General features: G+C 39.2%; 1 pseudogene; it reads right to left on the minus strand.

Annotated features, from left to right (window-relative positions):
• Positions 1–299: 299 nt before the first annotated feature.
• Positions 300–776, minus strand: LOC102840904 (annotated as a pseudogene).
• Positions 777–20,639: the final 19,863 nt, after the last annotated feature.

The following is a 20,639-nucleotide window of genomic DNA, read 5'->3' on the forward strand; positions in this document are numbered from 1 at the left end:
ATAGTCTATTTTATCCAGTAATCTACCTGACCTTCCCACCACCTGGATCTCTGTTCCTCTGTGTTTACCTTCTTTCACAATGTAATTGTTTGATCGTAGACTGACCTCCCAGATCCTCTGAATTTGTTCTTATAGTTTTTTCCCCCCAATATTAAAAACATTTATTATCAAGCAAACTGGGAAACACAATGTGCTTTAAATACTATGCATATTGGGGGGGGGGCACATACCACATCTCTACACAATTACAACCAAAGACCTGGCATTTGTACACCTCAGACAACTTTATTTCATTCCTGTTATGCCGTGAATTCATAGGGAATAGGTTCTAGTAGCTCAGGCTAATTTTCATTGATTCTTACAAAGTGCACCTCTTTAGGGGGAGCAGGCTGGTGCTTTTGGTGAACTAGGTCCCTTTCTCTTTGACTTCCTTCTTTTCCTGATCACTTTCCTTCACTCACTGTAGGAAGCTGTCTCGGCTCTTAGAGTGCTTAATATGCTCAATGTGCACATTCTCTTGTCAAGAATCTTGCCCTTGACTTGCTTGTTCACAACAATGATGACAGCATGCTGGGTCACATTGTAGACTCTTCCGGTTTTGCCATGGTAACATTTGTGGGGCATGCCTTTTGAACTATGTCCATTCCCTTGATGTCCACAGTATTGCCTTTCTTGTAGATTCACATGTATGTGGCCAAAGGAACGACCCCATGCTTTCTGAAAGGCCTGGAGAACATACAGTGGGTACCCTGCCTCTTTCCTTTTGTGTTCATCATCATGGGGGATTGCTGCAAGATGGCAGCTCTGGCCAGAAGGAAGCTGCTCTTATAGTTTTATTCTGTTCTAGAATATTCCATTTGAGGATTGAGTGTCGGGTGATGCTGCCATGTATACCATTCTCTGGTTGTTTTCTGTTCTTGTTGGTTCTCAGTCCACAGAACTCCCTTTAGGATATTTTTCATCACAGGATTGGCTTTGGCACAATCCCCTAGCTTCTGTATTGGATTGACAGCTTTGCTGAGTAGAGGATTCTTGGTTGGCAGTTTTTTTTTTCTTTCAGAGTTTTATATAGGTCTCCACATTGCCTTCTTGCCTTTATGGTTTCTGTTGAGAGATCCGAGCCTAATCTGATTTGCTTCCTTTGTATGTAATGCTTGTCTTTTCCCTAGCTGCTTTCATGATTCTGTCTTTATCTTTGATTTTGGAGAGCTTGATTATTTATATGTCTTGATGATTTTTTTTTAGGGACTATTCCTCCTGGGGTTCATGAGCTTCCTGAATGTTTATTTTCACTTTTCAGGATGTTAGGGAAAATTGCTTCCAACAACTCTTCAACTATCACCTCTGTGGAGTTGTGTGATTGTTCCTGTACCAGAATGCTGATAATATATTAAGTTATCAAGTTGTCCAACATGAATCTTAGACCTTCTTCAGATTTTTTTTTTATCATTTTTTTCTGTTTGTTCTTCTATCTTAATGGTGTTGAGAGATTTGTCTACCAACTCACTAGTTCTGCCTTCCTTCTCTTCATTTCTACTCCTTTGTCCTTTTCGTGTATTGTCTAGTTCTGATATTATTAATCATTTGAACCTCTTTCTGTAGGTTTTGAATTTGATGGAGCTCCTCACTGCATTTCTACCCTATCCACCATCTTGTTTGTTCCTCCTACCTTTGGTTCTTGATCATATGTTGTCTCATGAAATGGTTGAACATCTACCAGTTCTTTTGCTATAGTGATTCTGTATTCCTTCCATCTTCTTTTGATGCTTCATGTGTCATCCAATATTTTCCCCCCAAAATCATTCAGAATTGCAACTTCACACTTTGGTGTTACATTTTGGTGTTACATTTTGGTTTACTAACTCCTGGGCACATTTCATTATAATACTTAAACTTATCTTTTCAAGCCACCTTTCGACACGAGGGATACCACTGTTGATGTCAGATGGACACTGACTGAAATAAGCAGAGAACACCAGAAAGATGTTTACCTGTGTTTTATTCATTATGTGTGGATGATAACAAATAATGGATAAAATTGTGAGAAAGATAATTGCAAACACTAAAATGTGCTCATCTGAAACCTGTACATAGCTAAGATGCTCAAACACAAATGCGTGTTTATTAATCAGGAAAGTTGTGTTTTAGGGTTGTATCTTTTCACCATATTTATTCAATTTGACCAAGTAATCCAAGAAGATGGAATGTATGAAGAAGCTGGTACCAGGATTTGAGGAAGATTCATTAACCTCCAGTATGCAGGTGACCCAACTTTCCTTGCTGAAAGTGAGGAGGAGTTAAAGCACTTACTGATGAAGATCACAGGCTATAGTGTTTATACCTTAATGTAAAGAAAAAAATGTTATTAACAACTGTACCAATAACCAACATGATGAAAAATGGTGCAAATATTGAAGTTGTCAAGAATTTCATTTTACTTGGATTTACTACCAGTGCCTGTGTAAAACAGTCAAGATATGTAGCTATGTATTACCATGAGGTGCTGTGGGTTAATGCACTGGACTACAAGGTCAGTTTGAACTACAAAGTCAGCGGTTCAAGCTCAGTAGCCACTCCTCAGAAACACTATACAGGGTCTCTGTGAGTTGGAATCAACTCGATGGTACTTAAAAACAACAAAAACAATGAGCTGCAGAAGACCTCTTTTAAGTGTTAAAAGCAAAGATGTCACTTTGAGGACTAGGGTGTGCCTGCCTCATGTTCGTGTAAAAGCTGGACAATAAATTAGGAAGATCAAAGAACATACATTTCTGGATGTTCAATATTTTACGAACTTCCAGAAGAATGAACCTATCTGTCTTAAGGGTCTTCCTCATTTTTGCTGATCCTCTACCTTTCCAGGCATAAACTTGGAGATTGCTATCTCCTGATAAAATGTTCTAAGTATGTGAGACAAACTATAGTCATCCTCACTTCCAAAGAACATTCTGGCTGTGTTTCATTCAAGACACAAGTCACTGCAACAGTTGGCTCAAACTAGCGATTGTGAGGATGGTGCAGAATTGGGTAGTGTTTTGTTCTGTTGTACCTAGAGTTGCTGTAAGTCAGAACTGACTCCACAGAACAGAACAACAACTTGTCAAGTGCCTTAGAGTTGCTTCTGACTCATAGCATCCCCGTATAGGGTTTCCAAAGAGCAGGCGGTGGGCTGGCACTGCTGACACAGTGGCAGTGCTGATCCTACAGTGCCACACCAGGAGTCTTCAAGTTACTGTGTTGTTGTTGTTGTAGTTAAGTGCTGTCGAGTCAGTTTAGACTCACAGAGACCCTATATAGGGTTTCTAGGGAGCGACTAGTGTAATTGAACCACTGGCCTTGTGATTCAAACTGATCTTGCAGTTCAGTGCATTACCCTGCAGCGCCCCATGAGAACTCTTTTACTTTGTTGTTGCTATGTGCCATGGAGTTGGTTCCAACTAATAGCGACTCTGTACAGGATTTCTGAGGCTATAAATCTTTATGGAAGCAGAAAGCCTCCTCTGTCTCCCACGGAACAGCTGGTGGTAGTTTCAAACTGCTGACCTTGCGGTTCACAGCCTGATTTGTAACCACTATGCTACCAGAGTTCCTACCCTTTACTTTAGTTGCTATTACTTAAGGAACATATGCCCATCTCATGATGACAATGATTTTCTCCTGTGCTGTAATCTAGACGTTCTGTAGTCTAAGTTTTACTTTAAATCTGTGGTTTATTCCAAGTTATTTGTATCATTATATGAAATATGAATAAAGATTGATTATTTTCTTATATAGTTCCCATTTCTCTAGTAACATTTGCTGAAAAGACTACTCTTTCTTCACTGAATTTCTCTGGCACCTTTGTTGAATGGTGTCTCCCTTGTTGTTTTTGTCAGGAATTCTTAAATTGGTTCCTACTCATAGTGACCCTAGGTACAACTGAGTGAAACACTGCCCAGTCCTGTGCCACCCTCACAGTCGTTCTTACTATGTTATAGTCACTGTATCAGTCCTTCTCATTGAAGCTCTTCCTGTATTTTGTTGACCCTTCTCCAGGAACCGATCCCTTCTGATACCATGTCCAAACTTTGTCAGGTGAAGTCTCACCATCCTCCCTTCTAAGGTACAGAATGACTGTGCTTCTTCAAAGACAGATGTATTTGTTCTTCTGGCTGTCCATGGTACTTCTATATTCAATGTTGTTTGCCAACACCGTTATTCAAAGGCATACATCTTCCTGGGTGTTCCTTAGTCATTGTCCAGCTGTTGAATTCATATGAGGCAACTGGAAATACAGTGACTTTTGTGCAAGCATAACGAAGTCTTCAAAGTTACATCTTGGCTTTTAGCATTTTAAAGAGGTGTTCTGTAGCAGATTGACTTGGTGCAATATGTCATTTGATATCTTGACTGCTGTCTCCATGGGTGTTGATTGTGAACAAAAGAAAAATGAAATTCTTGATACCTTCAACTTTTTCTCTTTTTGAATTGATATAGCTTATTGGTTCATTTTTGAAGGTTTTTGTTTTCTTTGTGTTGAGGTAAAATACATGCTGATGTTTGTAGTCTTTGATATACATCAGTAAATATTTTAAATCCTCTTCACTTTAGGTAACTTAGTTGTGTTGTTGGCTTATGTGCAACCAAACACCTCATGGGATTTTACTCCTTGGTTTGGCAGTTTAGTCACAGCTTCATGAAACATCTGTTTAATTGGCCTAGTGACATGTTTAGTACTTTTCCAGTTTGTTGTGTAGTGTCTGGGCCTTAAAGCTTGTAGCCAGCCAGTCAAGGTACAACAATTGGCCTCTATTTAACAGGAAGGAGAGTTAGGAATATGAGGAGAATATGGACTGTAGGACTAACTGCTTCCATGAACAACTGCCTCCTTTGCTATGAGACTAGAAGAACTAAAAGGTGCCTGGCTGCCATTATTGAATATTTTCATTAAATTAAGAGTCCATAGCAGAACCCTGATCAAAAGGTAAAAAATGCAGAACAGAATTTCCCGTTCATTATGGAGTCATGAAGAACAGATGAACCTTCGAACTATTGTCTTGAGATCATCTTTAAGTCTTAAGCCAAAACATCTCTTAAAGTTGTATTAAAATCAACCAGTAGTTCAGCTTAACTAGTTAAAAAGGTCTCCCTTGAGCATTATACTCTTTTAGGAATTATCAATATGGATCCAAAGTGACAGCAGCAATTCAAAATTTGGATGGGAACTTTTAGGGGGTAATGAGTTTCTGCTAATGAGGGTTCTCAGAATATTTGTTCAACATAAAGATTGAATAAATACAGTGTGGTAGAATATAATCCTGGCAACACCTTTCCTGATTTTAAACGATTTACTGTCCCCTTGTTTTGTTCTAACAACTGCTTCTTCGTCTTTGTACAGGTTCCTCATGAGCACAATGAAATGTTCTGGAATATCCATTCTTCTCAATGCTGTTAATAGTTTGTTAGGATCCACACAGTCACCTGCCATTGCATAGCCAATAAAGCCACCAGTAAGCATATTTCTGGTATTCTTTGCTTTCAGTCAAGATTCAGCTGACATCAGCAATGATACAATGATATCTCTTGTTCCATGTCCATTTATAAATCCAGCTTGAATTTCTGACAGTTCCCTGTCAAGGTACCAATGCAACCATTTTTGAATTATCTTAAAAATTTTATGTACATGTGGCATTAATGATATTTCTCGATGATTTCTGCATTCCATTAGACTTTCTTTCTTTGGAATGGGTAGAAGTATGACTCTCTCCCATTCGGCTGGCCAGGTAGCTGTCTTCCATATGTCTTGTCATAGATGAGTGAGCACCTCCAGCTCTGCATCAGTTTGTTGAAAGATTTCAATTTGTGTTCCATCAGTTTCTGGAGACTTGTTTTAGGCCAGTGTCTTCAGTGCAGCTTGGACGTCTTCCTTCAGTTCCACAGGGTTTTGATTATACAGTATCTCTTGAAATGACTGAACATTGGCCCTTCTTGACACAATGACTGTGTATTCCTTTATTGTTGATGTTTCCAGCATCATTCAGTGTTTTGCCTATTTTTTGGTCTGTGGCGTGGAGTCAGTTGCAATTCATTAATGACTCCTGTATAGAGTTTGTGAAGTTTTTGCTGAAGGAGAAAACCTCATCTTTCTCCTTTGGAGCAGCTGATGGGATCAAACTACTGACCTTTTTTGCAGTCCAGTGCTTTCCGTAGAGTTACCATGCTTCTAGAATCCCAGTGTTACTACTCGAGGCTTGATTTTTTTCTTTAGTTCTTTCTGCCTGAGAAAAGCTGAGCGTGTTCTTACCTTTTGGTTGTCTAACTCCAATTCTTGGCACATTTCATTATAGTGTTTGACTTTCTTCTCAAGCTGGCTTTGAAATTTTCTGCTCAGCAATTTTTACTTCCTTATTTTATCTAGTTGCTTTAGTTTCTCTCGGTTCAAGAGCAAGTTTCAGAATATTTTCTTGTATCTACTTTGGTATTTTCTTTTTTCCCTTTATTTTTAATGACCTTTACTTTCTTTCTTGTATGATGTTCTTGATATCATCCCACAACTCTTCTTGCCTTCAATCATTAGTGACTAATGCATCAAGTCTGTTCTTGGGATGGCCTCTGAATTCAGGTGAGATACACTCAAAGTCATATTTTAGCTCTCATGGAGTTCTTTTAATTTTCTTCATTTTCAGTCTGAACATGTATAAGAACAACTGATGGTCTTTTCCACAGTTGGCTCCTAGCCTTGTTTTGAATGTTGATACTGAAATTCTCCATTGTCTCTTACCACAGATGTTTGTTGTTGTTGTTAAGCTCCAACTCATATTGACCCTGTATAGGGTTTCCAAGGAGCAGCTAGTGGGTTTGAACTGCCGACCTTGTGGTTCACAGTCCAGTGCAGATCATTCTCTGCTTTCAGCCAAAAAGCAGTTGGTCAAGCTCCTCAATTTCATCATCACTAACTATAGAGGTGGAGTCCTGGAGTGGCACTGTAATGTGCTGGACTGCAAAGTCGTTTGAACAGCAAGGTTGGCAGTTCAAGCTCACCAGTTGTTCTTTGGAAACCCTGTACAGGTTCGCTATGATTCAGAACTGACTCAATGGCACTTAACAACAGCAACAACTTTAGAGGTTTGTGTGTAAATTTGGATAGTAATGGTATTGACAGGTCTTCCGTGTGTTGTTTTTATTAAGTGTTGTCCAGTCAGTTCTGATTCACAGCGACCCTGTATAGGGTTTCCAAGCAGTGACTACTGAGTTTGAACTGCTGACCTTGTGGTTAGCAGTTCTGTGCTTATCCCACAGCACCACGTTAGGACTGGTAATTATTACAGGTAGCATAGTACTTCAGGCTAGCTCTTTAATGTTCTTTTTGATGATGAATGTGACACCATTCTTCTTCTCCTTGTCGTTATTGACGTAGTAAACCATATGATTGCATGATTAGAAATGGCCAATATTAGTCTATTTCCACTCACTAATGACTAGGATCTCCATCTTGTGCATTCTATTTCATTTTTGACAACTGTCAATTTTTGTAGATTCATACGTTGTATATTCTACATTCTGAAAATTAATGGATGTTCACAACTTTGCTATCAGTCAATGAAGGTCCCGAAACCTTAACTCCTTCTGCGTCATTATGGTCAACTCTACTTTGACAAAGCATCTCTAGCCGAGTCATATTTTGAGTGCCTTCCAACCTCAGGGGCTCATCTTCTGGCCCTGTATCTGACAATATTCTGCTGTAGGATAATGCAGTGGACCGCAAGGTCAGTTTGAACCACAAGGTCAGTGGTTCAAATTCACCGGCTGTTCCTTGGAAACCCTATACAGGTTCACTATGCGTCAGAATACACTCGGCAGCACTTAACAACAGCAGCAGCCATCATTGGGAAGTAGTCCACCCCTTTGGGAAGTAGTTTGGAAGCTCCCTTTAAACCTATCCACCACAGGTGACCCTGTTGTTGTTGTTAAGAGCTGTTGAGTCGGTTCCAAATCTTAGCAACTCTGCATAGGGCTTCCAAGGAGCAGCTGGTGGGTTTGAACTGCTGCCATTGTGGTTCGCAGTCCAGTGCTGATCCTGCAGCATCCCCCCAGGAGTCACAGGGGACTCTGCTGGTCTATAAAACACCAGTGACAAAGCTTCCAGCTTTACAGCCACATACATACCACCAGAGCAGACAGACAAACTGCACACATGAGGCATGGGTTCTGCTTGCCTATGTCTTGAGACCCTCATTACATACTACAGAATTCAAGTAAGAGCTAAACGGAGTCTTGTTCAATGCTGAAAATCAGTTTGGGCAGGAATTGAAGCTAGGCACAAGGGGTTTGTTTGTCTTTTCTCCTGTTTGGCCTGAGTATACCCTGTCCATCTTTAAGCGTGTTGTTGCTGTTTTCACTCAGCTCTTCCTACCCTTTACAAATCGTATGTTATATAGAACTGTGTGTTGATTTGTTATGTGCAACTGTCTTCCATTCAGACCTCCTAGGAGGTTCCAAGGACTAAGTTGTGTTTTTTTTTTCTTCCCTAAATTGTACTTAATTTGCTTTAAAGGTTAGATGTGATGAATGTGCCCTTTTAGACTAATATGCAGAAGGCTAATGTGAGTAACTTTATTAACTGGTACTACACTTCTCCAATACGCCCCTGAGCACAGGGGTTGTTGTTGTTAAGTACCATCAAGTTGGTTCCAACTCATCGTGACCCTGTAGGGAGTTTCCAAGTACAGCCATCAAAATGGCCTTTTCTGTTGTTTTGTGATGAAGGAAAGGATATGTGTGTGGGATACGTTACATAGTTTCACTGGGCAAATCATGCTGAATACCCTACATCCTTCCCTAAGAGAAAAGATTGGCCAACATATTCATCCAAGTTGGAAAAAACAAAGTGGGTGATAGCCAGTTGTACCTTTTCATATCTTTCTTTTTGTCCTTAAACAGATTGCCTAATGGCTGCTAAAATTCTTTGAAGTACCAGCCTAAAAATTAGGATGTGTTAAGAAATTGATGTTATTGTGACCAAGAACTTCTAACATGGCTCTGTAGCGCCAGCACTGGACTGTGGACCACAAGGTCTGCACTTCAAACCTATCAGCCTTTGAATCTGCATATGAGTAATTGATAGTCTGTTCCACAGTCTGCCCCTGGCCTTGTTTTCACTGATGATATGGAGCCTTTCCATCTTCTCTTTCCACAGATGTAGTCAGTTTGATGTCTATGTATTCCATTTGGTGAGGTCCTTGTGTATAGTCATCTGTTACGTTGTCTAAAGAAGGTATTTGAAATGAACAAATCATTGGTTTTGCAGAATTCTATTATGAGTTCTCCAGCACCATTTCTATCACCAAGGCCATATTTTACAATTACTGATCCTTCCTCTTTGCTCCCAACCTTTGCATTCTAGTCACCAGTAATGATCAATACATCTTGATTGCATGTTTGATCGATTTCAGATTGAAGAAGTTGATAGAATTCTTCAATTTCATCCTCACTGGCTTTAGTGGTTGGTGCGTAAATTTGAATAATAGTGGTATTCACTGGGCTTCCCTGTAGGCACATGGATATTATCCTATCACAGACTGCGTTGTACCTGGTGACTAATCTGGATATGTTCTTTTTGACAGTGAATGCAACACCATTCTTCTTCAATTTGTCATTTCCAGCATAGCAAACCATGTGGTCATAAGATTCAAAATGGCCAATACCAGTCCATTTCAGCTCACTAATGCCTAAGAAATCGATGTTTATGCATTCCATTTCATTTCTGACAACTTCACATTTTCCCAGATTCATGCTTTGTACATTCCATGTTCCGATTTTCGGTGGATGTTTATAGCTGTTTCTCTTCATTTTGAGTTGTGCCCCATCAGCAAACGAAGGTCCCGTGGTCTTTTCTCCCATGGGTTTTACTTGAGCATGTCTTTAGGAAAGACTAATTGCTTGAAAAGGGCATCCCGTTTGGTAAAGTAGAAGGCCAACACAAATAAGCAAAACCGTAAATGAGATGGATTGAAATAATAGCTCAGTAGCAACAGTGGGCGCAGATGTACCTGTGATCCATGAAGCTGGTGTAGGAATGGGCACATTTCATTTTGTTGCACATGAGATTGCCTTGAGTTGGAGCTGGCTCTATGGCAACTATCAAAGTCCTCATTGTATCCATTGAGCAGAATCTTGTGTAAGGGTTTGCATTCTGGCACTGAGAGCGCTGTATAAACTGTGTGACTGACTTCTGCCTCGGATCTTTTTGAAATGAGATGATGTATACATTTAAAAACAGAAACACAACTGTGGCTCTAGGAAAGTCACTCTTTGCCGAATCTTGTAACTAATGTGACTTAATTGAAGGTCTCTGGATCAGTAAGTCCAGGGTATGGGTGAGGCTTTAGCACTGTGAAGGGATCTCTGGGTTGTATCAATCTGTAAGTTTCATAAATATCAGGGAAGGTGATTTTTTTTGCATGTTAATTCTTTGTTTTTTGTTTTTTTAATTGGTTGATCTGTTTAGGATCATGTGATAGCTTTATCTCCTCTGGGTTCCCTCCTGTGGCAATCCCACTCAAAAATTCTTTTGCTGAAATTTGGTCAACTTATACAATGAGGAAAGGAAAGGGCCCACAAAGCGTTCTCTAGTAAATTCTAAAAGAACAGATTTGTATGGGAAAGTTCCCAAAGCTTTTGTACTAAGGTAGAATCTCTGTGCTGTTAAGACTTGCTTCAGGATTATTACGTACCATTGCTCAGAGATTTTTTTGTGAGTTTTGGGGGATGGTTTTGTTTTCTAGGATATATTCGATGATATGAATGTATCTTCAAAAATAGTTTCCACTGAAAAGCACAAAGGCAGTAATGAGAAGACAGATGCCAAATGCTACCTACCGTCTTTCACTGGGGGATAACTGGAGAAATTGTGCCAGCTATTTGTTGACGGTGCTTACCTGAAATTGCTGCTTTCTGTCTCAACTGGGAGCCGGTTGGACTGCTTCAGTGAGAGTGTGTTGGTTAATCCTTTGCTTGTTCTTTTTGGCACAGCCAGGGACATTTCCAAAGATAAAATCTGTCAACAGAGACTAAGTTCTAATCAAACAGGCACAAATGAGTTTTAAAGGAGCTGGAATCTGAGAGGGAAATGCATTTTGGGTGCAGCCCTTTAGTCAGGAAGCAGTTCAAAAGGAGGAACAGACAAATAGTAGAAAGTTTTATCAGCGAACTGGTGAACGTTTTTGTTGTTAGGAGCCACTGGCTCAGTTTAGACAACCGCGACCTTATGCACAACAGAAAGACACACTGCTCAATTCAGTCGGTTTCAAGCTTGCGCACAGTGCTGCTGCCACTCTGCTGACCTTCCACTTTACCAAGCATGATATCTTTCTCCAGGGACTGGTCCCTCCTGATAGTATTTACCAACATCTTGACTTACAAGGAGCATTCTGGCTGTACTTCTTCCAACACAGTGTTGTTTGTTCTTTTAACAGTCCATGATACTTTGAATATTCTTCTCTAACACCGTCACTCAAATGCATCAGTTCTCCTACAGTCTTCCTTATACATTGTCCAACTTTCACATGCAAATGAGGTTTTTGAAAATTACATGGCTTCGGTCGAGTATACGTTACTCCTCAAACTAATGTCTTTGCTCTTGTACACTTTAAACAGGTCCTGTGCAGCAAATTTGCCTACTGCGCTATAGTGTTTGATTTCTTGACTACTGCTTGAGAATTGATGGTTGATCCAAGCAGAATGAAGTCTTTGACAACTTCAGTCTTTTCTCCACTGATAAGAATGTTGTTTATTGGACCAGTGGTGAGGATTTTTGTTTTCTTTACTTTGAGGTGCAACCCATACTGAAGGCTGTGGTCTTTGATCTTCATCAGTAAGTATTTTAAATCCTCTTCACTTTCAGCAGGCAAGGTTGTATCATCTTCATATCTCAGATTGTTAATGAGTCTACCTCCAATTCTGATTGGAGTCTACCGCCACTTTCTTCTTGATATAATCCAGCTTCTCAGATTATTTGCTCGGTGTGTAGATAGAATAAGCATGGTGACAGAATGCAACCCTAGCACACATCTTTCCTAATTTTAAACCATTTAGTGTCCCCATGGTCTATTAGAACAACTGCCCTTTGGTTGATATGCAGATTCGTCATGGTAACAATTAAATGTTCGGCATACTCATTTTCCATAATGTTGCCTATAACCTGACATGATCCACACTGCTGAACACTTTTGCATTCAGTCAAGTACAGGTAAACATCCTTCTGGTGTTCTCTGGGTTCAGCCAACATCCATCTGACAGCAGCAATGATATCCCTCACTCTACTTCCTCTTCTAAATCCAGCTTGAAGTTCTGGCATTCCCTGTCTATGTAATGTTGCATCCGTTTTTGAATTATCTTTTATCTTATCTAAAATAAGCAAAATTTTACTTATGATATTAATGATATTGTCCAATGATTTCTACATTCACCTCTCTTTGGAATGGATTCATGTATGGAGCTCTTCCAATCAGTTGTTGCCATCCAAATTTCTTGGCATAGAAAATGAAAGCCTCTAGTGTTGAATCAGTTTGTTGAAAGATTTCAACTTCAGATACTTCCTTTTTGTTTCCAATCTTTGCATTCCAATAACCAGTAAGTATCTGTACATACTGATGGCATGTTTGATCAATGTCAGACAGAAGAAGTTGGTAAAATTCTTCAATTTCATCATCACTGGCTTTAGTGGTTTGTGCATAATTTTGAATAATAGTGGTATTAACTGGCCTTCTTTGTAGGCATATGGATATTATCTTATTATAGACAGTATTATAATTCAAGATAGATGCTGAGATGTTGTTTTTGATGATAAATGTGACGTTACTGCTCTTTAATTTGTTATTCCAAGCAGAGTAGACAATATGGTTGTCAGTTTCAAAATGGCCAATACCAATCCATTTCAGCTCACTAATCTTTTTGTTGTTGTTAAAAAGATACCAGTTTTTTTAAAGCTTTTTTTTTTTTTTTATAGTTTACATAGGAGAACTTTCGTTTCATGTTCAATCAGTTGTATTTTGTTTCGTTGCAATGATTACAATCTGCTCCATGCATCATCAGTTAACATATTCGCCTCTGTTTTTTCTCTCTCTATCTCTCTTCTGATACACACAAAAACACACAGGAATATATAATCGTTTAAATAACCAAAGGGCATATTTTGTAAGCCATTCTCCTGCTCATCAGCCTTTCTCTTTCTAAGAGTCTAGAGTCTTCAGCCACTCTATTTTTCCATGCCATCACCCCTGCCTCCATTTCTGGTGTCGCTGTTTCGCTGGTTAGGATCCCCCATTCTACTCATGCCCTTCTCTCTTGATGGTCCTAGGGTCTTCTGTTTCTGGACTGTAAGATTAACTGCTCCCCCATTTTTGTTACAAAACTTTGACCTTTACAATTGTGACAGTCACAGTTAGTCATGATTGTTGCATTCCTTTTGCTAGATGTTCTAATGATGCCCCTCCTCTGCACCAAAACATTCATTGTTCTTCACTGCCTTCAGAGTTAAGTCTGATAACTTCAGTACAGACTTTGAGACTTTCATTGTTGGAGCCTAGCTCCATTCTTCTAGCTTTGTTTTACGATTATCTGTAACTGTCCTATGCATGGCCAACCAAAGTCCTTTTTATACTCATAGATTTTCCCCTGATAAATAAAGATGATTTTGGAAACTGGAATAGGCTTCTCCTACAGATTATTCTAAGGAAGGTTGTGAACCAGCAACTATGAAGAGCCAGTCTGGGTTTACTGTGTTCAGGTCTTTCTTTCTTTCTTTATCGGTACTTAATAGATGAGAGAAATATTTTAGGTGCCCCTTAGCTGAAGTTCAGAAAGGCATTTGTTACTAGACTTGTGCTAAATAACTCTACCAAAAGAAAGCAAGATTGTAGTGTTTAAGATTGTGTGTCAGTTGGTCTGGGCCGCAATTCTCAGTGGATGGGCAGTTATGATGTAGTTGTCTCCTATGATGAGCGCTGTCATGTAATCACTTTCATAATTAGACCTACTATGCACAACCAGTCATTCCACAGGAGAAAGATGAGGCTTCCATTTTCTTTTAGTTACTTTTTCCCTGAACTTTCTGTAGGAATGTTGTTTATGACTTCCTACCAAGTTGGGTTTTGTGCCTCATACTTTGCAAATGTGTTTATCATTGACTTAGGTGAAGATACAGAAAGCACAGACATCAATCACATTTGTGGGAAACAGAGCTGGGAGGCATGGTGGGATCAGATAATAGAACGGTGATCAAAAATAATGGTATTTTGTCAGCTAGAATATATGGTCATATTAGAAGAGATGAACTTTAAGTTTACACCCCCCAAATCAATTGTTCAAGCAGAGTAACAGAATAGAGGTGATGTATGAGAAATAAAATAGTTTCATTTGGCATCCTCAGACATCTGGATGTAAGGAGTTAAGAAACATATGAGTTCATAAGTTCAATGACAGAGAAAGCCACACTTAGAGTATTGTGCTCAGTTCTGGGCCCCCACATACTAAGTAGGAAGTAGACAAACTGGAATCTTTTCAGGGGCCCCATGACTAGAGTTGCTTGGCCTGTGTATGAAGGTCAATTGGATGGCCATCGATGACCATTGCAAGCCTAGTTTTACCAAGTTACAGATTCCCTGGTGGAGGGCTACATGATCTCATTGTTATTTTTGGGAGGTATTTGTTACAATGCTTGGCTCAAGATATGTGTCAGTAAATATTATTGAATATATATTGTTGGTGTAATGTAAGTTTTGTCTCTTGTGAGAAAATGTATTTCTTTTCGGATGGTGATTGTTAATGTTGTTAGTTGCCATTGAGTTTTCTCTGGTTCATGATGACCCCGTGTGTCCAGAGTACAACTGTTCTGCAGTGTATTTCAGACTGTGACTTTCAGAAGCAGATCACTAGTTCTGTCTTTTGAGCTGTCCCAAGGTGGGTTCGAACTGCCAATCTTTTGGCTAGCAGTCACATGTTTTAACCATTTGTTCCACCAGGGAGACTGTAGAAGAACTGATGCATTTGAGTTGTGGTGTTAGAAAAGAATATTAAAAGTACTGTGGACTGCCAGAAGAACAAACAAATCTGTGTTGGAAGAAGCACAGTCAGAATGCTCATTAGAAGCAAGGATGGTAAGACTTCATCTCATACTTCAGAATGTTGTCAGGAGGGACCAGTCCCTGGAGAAGGACATTCTGCTTGGTAAAGCAGAGTGCCAGTGAAAAACAGCTAAGGAGCTGGTCAGATACAGTGGCAGTAGCAATGGGGTCAAGTATAACAACAGTTAGGCAGTCTCTCATTCTGTTGTTCATAGGTTGCTATGAATTAGAACCCTGTCTACAGAACCTAGCAGCAACAAAAAACAACTACCACTACCTAGGAACTCCATTGAGGGCACGTACTTTGTTAAGTTTATTGTAGATCATCTCCAGAATCTGACATGCGATTGGCTTGTCAGGAGGTACTTATTACAAATGTAATGAGGTCACAGAATTAAATCAAGAGATACCAATCAGACATCTCATACAATTCCCCCAATTGTTCTTTCCTAGTTGGGTATGGCACTGTAGTATAAGTGCTGGACCATATGATCAGTTTGAATTGCAGGATTGGCGTTCGAATCCACCAACCACTCCTTGGAAACCCTATACAGGGTTGCTATGAGCTGGAATCCACTTGAAGGCACTAAACAATAGTAACAATAAACATTATAAAAACTATGGTTCATGGAAGGAGCACTGGACCAGAAGGCATACAGGATGTGATGATGAGGAAGAAGTGGGATGAAGAGTGCAATGGCTGCTGACATTTAGGATCAGCCATCGAATGCTGTAACTGGGTTTCTCCCAGCCTTTGACATTGGTTATAGTACTGAAATACGGAGTCCTGGTGTGGCGCTGTGGCTTAATGCGCCAGACTGCAAAGCCGTTTGAACTGCAAGGTTGGCGATTCAAGCTCACCAGCTGCTCCTCAGAAACCTTACACAGGGTCGCTATGGGTCAGGATCGATTCGACCGCGCTTAACAACAACAGCATAGTAATGAAATACATTAAGATGATACAGCTAAGATACTTCATCATTTGTAAGGTGAAATTCTTTTCGACCAGCACTTCAAACTGGTTCATTAGGTTTGTACCTTGCTGAGAATTTGCCTTTCTTTTCAGGTACAGGGAGTCTTACTGTGGTTTTTTCGGTTAATGCGCTGGACTGCAAGTTCAGTTTGAACTGCATGATTGGCGGTTCAAGCTCACCAGCCGCTCCTGGGAAACCCTATAGAGAGTCACTATGAATAAGAACTGACTCGATAGCATTTAACAACAATGCCAACAACTCAAGATACACTGAATAACAATCCACAAGATTTCTGTATGATTCTTAGAGATTTCCAGTGATCTTGTTAAAATACAGATTCTGATTTAGTATATCTGAAGCGAAATACAAATTCTCAGTAGGAGGTCAAACTGGAATGAACTGGTCAGAAGCCCTGCTTTCATCTGGCCTAAAATTAGAAATTGTGTAGTTAACTTCCTGGGAGTTTATAGCCTATGACCAATAACTCGCTTGTTTCAGTACAGCTGTTATGTGCTTTTCACTGGCAGGTGTGACTAAGTCCACATGAGTGTCACCTTCCGGATAAATGTGTGCTTCTAAAGCAGCTAGTCCAGGAGTATCCACGAGAGCACATTGTTAAAGGTGCTTGGCATCTTTGTTGTTAGTGGTGGAGCTGAACCCACTTCTGAGAGACTTGGATTGATGTTGGTGCTTTTTCCCGAGGGCAAGTCTGCTCTCTGCAGAGCCGCTCTTGGAACATATCCACAATTGTTGGTACTTTTTTCCATTTTTCTCTTTCTCTGTATTGTTTCAGCTCTCTGGAATGGGTAGTCATGCTTCTGAAAGCACATTTGTTTGAAGAGGGACAAAATGGTGGCGTTGATGGGAAAAACTGAAAACATAAGGCCAATGAGGGCTGTTGTCTCAAAAGAAAGTATTGGTTTCTCTAGACAAGTATGATATGGTTATAAAAACATGCAAAAAAAATTGCGTTACCTATTGTTCACTCCTTAGAGAGTTAAAAGTTGGAGTGGCTTTTACCATTTAATTTGTGTTTAGCTTTGCTCGTCAAAGGGAAAAACAAAATGTGTGAGAAAAAAAGGTTTCATTAATGGATCAGTTTAGATTATTTCCCCTTCAGTTTAGCAATCAACAGTAATAAAAACCTAGATATAAAATACACATTTGCAGTGGTATAAAGGCACTGAGGGAAGAACCTTGAAAACATTTTCCATTTTCATTTCACTTAGCAGGTACTACATATCAAGCTAAAATGGGCTGAAAAGTGATCCAGGCTGGTGAAGTGCCTGTAGACAGATGACCCGAGTGGTATTTTCTCCTTCTCATTATGCCCGGCCAAAGAGATTAACTTTAGCACAAATCAGATCAAGGTGATAGGAAAGTTATTCAGGATTACTTGGGGACTGTTTAAGTGAGCTATGGTCAGTTAGCCAGTAGAAAACTCAATTTTCTGACTTTGCTAACAGGATACTTCAGGTATGCAGAGGCAGTTTTATTTAAGGCATGGCTGATACTGCTCTCCAGGCTAGTGAAGTACAACAACTTGGTTAATTCAAAGTGAGCAGATAGTCCACAACATACTTCTGTTTTGCTTTGGAAAGTGTATAGCATATTAACAATTGTTGTTGTTAAGTGCCTTAGGGTCAATTCCAACTCATAGCAGTCCTGCCTAGGCTATCCTGGTGAGGCTGGTGAGCTTGAACCATCAACCTTGTACTTCAAACTGACCTTGCAGTCCAGCACATTAACCCGCAACACCACACCAGCATAACTTATAGTTATATATAGGTATTTCCAGTTGAAAAGGTGTACTTGTGTACCACTGGTCTAATAGATGATACACCAACTAAGACACTAGGTGTTAGTCCTAATTTTTCTTAATTAGATACATGCCCTTAGGTAAGTCCCTTTGTATAACCCCATCTATAAAATGGAAATCACAATAAAACTTGCCCTTCCCAGTTTGTAAAGGATTGTGGGTTTGAGATAATAGGTTTGAAAGTATCTTGACCTAATTTATGATTCATTGCTACTTGTATTCATGCTTCCCTTTTGATTTCAGTTTGTGTTAAGTCCACTGGTCAGAAGACCTTTCTGTGATAATTGAGATGTAAAAGTTTTCTGACTTTACCTGAAGATGTCGTTACTTTGGCAAAAGGATAAGTACAATTTAGCTAGGTATAAAATTCCAGTTGCTATTTCCCCCTCAACACTTTGAAGATACCAATCTGTTATCTTCAGGAACTAATTGTTACTGGTTGAAGTCTCTTCTAAGCCTTTCATTCCTATAAGGATAATCTATATTTCTCTGTGCTTGCTTTGTAATGCTTTTCTCTTTGCTTTTATGTTTTTCATTACGTTGCTGTCATCTGTGCCTGAATTTTTAATTTAAAAATAATTGTGACTGAAGGAGTTTACTCCTGTCTTTATTTTTACTCCTGTTCTAGGGCATTTTAAAGGAGTCCTGGTAGCATAGTGGGTTACAAGTTGGACTGCAAACCACAAGGTCAGCAGTTCGAATCTACCAGCCAGTACAGGGGAATGATGAGGTTTTCAGCTCCCATAAAGATTTATAGTCTCAGAAACACTATACAGGATTGCTGTGAGCCAGAACTGACTTCATGGCATACAACCACCACCACCACCACCAGGCTATTTTCAGATATTATTATTATTTTTTTATTATTACATCTGCCCTGTTCTCTTCTCTTTTTTTTTTTTTTGAAACTCCTATTTGATTATAGTTTGGATATTATTCTGTCTGCCAAGCCACATACCTTTATTTCACATATGTTATTTCTTTATTGTGCTGTGCTGAATTCTGAGTAATTTGCTGAGATTTATCCTAGGTTCACAAATGCTCTTTTCAGTTTTAGCTAATATCCTGTTGAGCTTATCGAACAGAATCAAGAGAAAAAACTTAAGTTTTGAATATTATGGTTTGTTTTTCAGTGTTATCATTTTTTTCTTGTAAGTAAATCTGGATTTTCTTTATTATCTTCTTAAATTTTTATACCACGTTGTAGAATTTTATTATGGTAAATTGTATATATTACAAATACTGCCATTTTAAGTGTGCAATCCAGAGATATTAATTATAGTCACTATGTTGTCCTGGTGTGGCTCTGTAGGATAAGCACTGGTCTGAAAACCATAAGGTGAGCAAGCAGTTCAAATTGACCAGTTGCTCCTTGGTCACTACGAATTGGAACCAACTCAACAGAAATCAACAACCATGTTGTGTAACCATCAGCACTATCCATCTCCAAAACTTTTACAGACACTGTACCTACTGAATATAAAGTCCACATCTCCTTCCCAGTCCCTGTTAATTACTAATAACTCTTCTCTATGCATTTGCTTATTCTATTTCATATAAGTTGTTGTTAAGTTGTTGTTGTTAAGTGTTAAGTGCCATTGAGTCGGTTCTGACTTATTCATATAAGTGGGACCCTGTACTTCTGAAGCTTTAAATCTTTATGGGAGCAGAAAACCTCATCTTTAGTCGAAGGAGCAGCTGGTGGTCGTGAATCACGAACCTTGTGGTTCACAGTCCAGTGCTTATCGTATGCAGTCACATGCATTAGATTTGGATTTTCTATGTGGCTGGATAATAATACTACACTGTATATGTATATTACACCTTGTGTAATATACATCTGTGAATTGGCAGTTGGTTATTTGTGAATAATGCTGCAATGGACATTGATGTGTAAGTATGTGTTTGAGTCCCAGCTTTCCATTCTTTTGGGTATATGCCGAGGATTGGAATTGTTTCATATGGTAATTGTATCTTTGACTTTTTGAGGAGCCACTAAACTGGTTTTCACAGCAGCAGCACCATTTTACATTCCTACCAGCACTGCATGAAGATTGCCGTTTCTCTATATCCTTACCAACACTTCTTATTTTCCATTTTTCTTATATTAGTCACACTTGTGGTTGTGAAATGGCATCTCACTGTGGTTTTCATTGCTCTGATGACTAATGAGACTGAGCAGTTTTTCATCTACGTAGTTGACCATTTGTGTATCTTCTTAAGAGAAATGTCTCTTCAAGTCCTTGGTCCATTGTTTGGTTGGGTTGCTTGCTTTTTTGTGGTTGAAGCTGATTATTGAACTCTTGTCAGATTTATGGTTTCCCAGCATCTTTTCAAATTCTGTAAGCTGTCTTTGTGCTCTTCCCACACAAAACTGATCACAAAAGTTTTTAATTTTGGTGAAGTCCGCTGTATCTATTTTGCCTTTTTTTGTTCGTGCTTTTTGTTTCATTTTATGACTTATTGTCAAACAGAATCTTGAGACTTGATCCCTCTGTTTTTTTCTTAAGCATTTTATGGGTTTTGTTACTGATCCATTTTGAGTTAATTTTTATGTATGGTAGCAGATGCAGATATGGGCCCAACGTCATTCTTATACATGTGGAGATCTGGTTTTCTCAGCAACGCATACCTTTTTTTTTTTTTTTTTTTTAAAAAAAACTACTGTTTCATGGCCTTCCAGATTTTTATAAAAATCCATTCTTTTTGTTTGTGATTGACTGATTCTCTATCATAGTGATTTGT

This window comes from Chrysochloris asiatica, unplaced genomic scaffold (assembly GCF_000296735.1).
Source record: "Chrysochloris asiatica unplaced genomic scaffold, ChrAsi1.0 scaffold00020, whole genome shotgun sequence".
Lineage (NCBI taxonomy): Eukaryota > Metazoa > Chordata > Mammalia > Afrosoricida > Chrysochloridae > Chrysochloris > Chrysochloris asiatica.